Raw genomic sequence first — 1,305 nt, 5'->3', positions numbered from 1 at the left:
TGAAGTCCAAATTTAAGGAAAAGCTTGTGGAAAGGCACAGAAACATGGAACACTTTATTATGTAAGCAAGCAATTTGGTATTATTGGGCCAAAGGTTATAGAATAGATAAGCAACTGTGGGAGATGAAGCTAGGAAACTAGAAAGAGTGGGTCTAGTTCGTGAATGACCTTTTAACATATGCTAAGATGATTGACTTATAAATCATGAACCAATGTCTAACTTGATTAGATGGCATCTTGGGATGGTATTTGTCTTAGTCTGCTTGGGCTGCCATCACAGGTTACCACAGGCTGGATGGCTTAAACAACAAAAAATTATTTTCTCATAGCTCTGGAGGCAAGAAGTCCAAGATCAAGGTGCTGGAAAGTTTAGTTTCTGGTGAGTCCCCTCTTCCTGGTTTGTAGACAGCCACCTTCTCTGTGTCCTCGACCTTTGCTCTGTGCTTGTGTAGAAAGAGAAAGCCTGCATGTACGCAAGCAAGTAAATGAGGGGAGGGGTTTGGTGTCTGTTCCTTTTCTTATAAGGTTGCTAATCCTATTGGATTAGGGCCCTACCCTTATGAGCTCATCTAACTGTAATTACTCCCTTAAAGGCCCTATCTCAGCTTTGCGCAGTGGCAGTATCGTAACCAATGAGGTTTATCCGAGGCATCATTATTGCTAATTAAAGGCCCTATCTCCAAATACAGTCATGTTGGGAGTTAGGGCTCCAAATACAGTCATGTTGGGAGTTAGGGCTCCAAATACAGTCATGTTGGGAGTTAGGGCTTTCACACAAAAAATGTGAATTTTGGGGGGGACACAGTTTAGTCCATGGGAGTATATAAGTCCAGAGGGAATCTGTATGTGTGTGTGTATTTTTTTAAGATTATTTATTTATTTATTTATTTATTTATTTATTTATTTATTTTAGAGGGAGAGAGAGCAAAAGCAGGAGGAGGACCAGAGGGAGAGGGACAAGCAGACTTTACGCTGAGCATGGAGCCCAGTCAGGGCTCTGTCCCATGACCCTGAGATTATGACCTGAGCTGAAATCAAGAGTCAGAGGTTCAACCAACTGAGCCACCCAGGCACCCCCAGGGGAAATAAATTGTTGCTATGAGTATTTTGGAACTTTAAATAGTTTGTAATTTAAGTAAAGTGCTATAAATTTAGGCTGCTAATAAAGACATGGATATATAATCTCTTTGTATGTTTTTGTTCTACATCAGTTAACTGTATAGACATAAAAGAGTCTTTGACCCAGGCCAGATGGTGGTCAATGCCAAGCAAATGCTAAATAACAGTCTTTTGACTCCCACTGGG

General features: G+C 40.8%; 1 non-coding gene across 1 annotated transcript; it reads left to right on the top strand.

Annotated features, from left to right (window-relative positions):
* The first annotated feature begins 603 nt into the window (after nt 1–603).
* On the top strand, nt 604–743 carry LOC123326043. Its single transcript, XR_006540833.1, has one exon. It is a non-coding gene; the product is annotated as a U4 spliceosomal RNA (small nuclear RNA).
* The last annotated feature ends 562 nt before the right edge of the window (nt 744–1,305 follow it).

This window comes from Neomonachus schauinslandi, chromosome 10 (genome assembly GCF_002201575.2).
Source record: "Neomonachus schauinslandi chromosome 10, ASM220157v2, whole genome shotgun sequence".
Lineage (NCBI taxonomy): Eukaryota > Metazoa > Chordata > Mammalia > Carnivora > Phocidae > Neomonachus > Neomonachus schauinslandi.
Note: the sequence above shows the minus strand (reverse complement) of the source record. Positions and strands in the feature narration are given on the sequence as shown.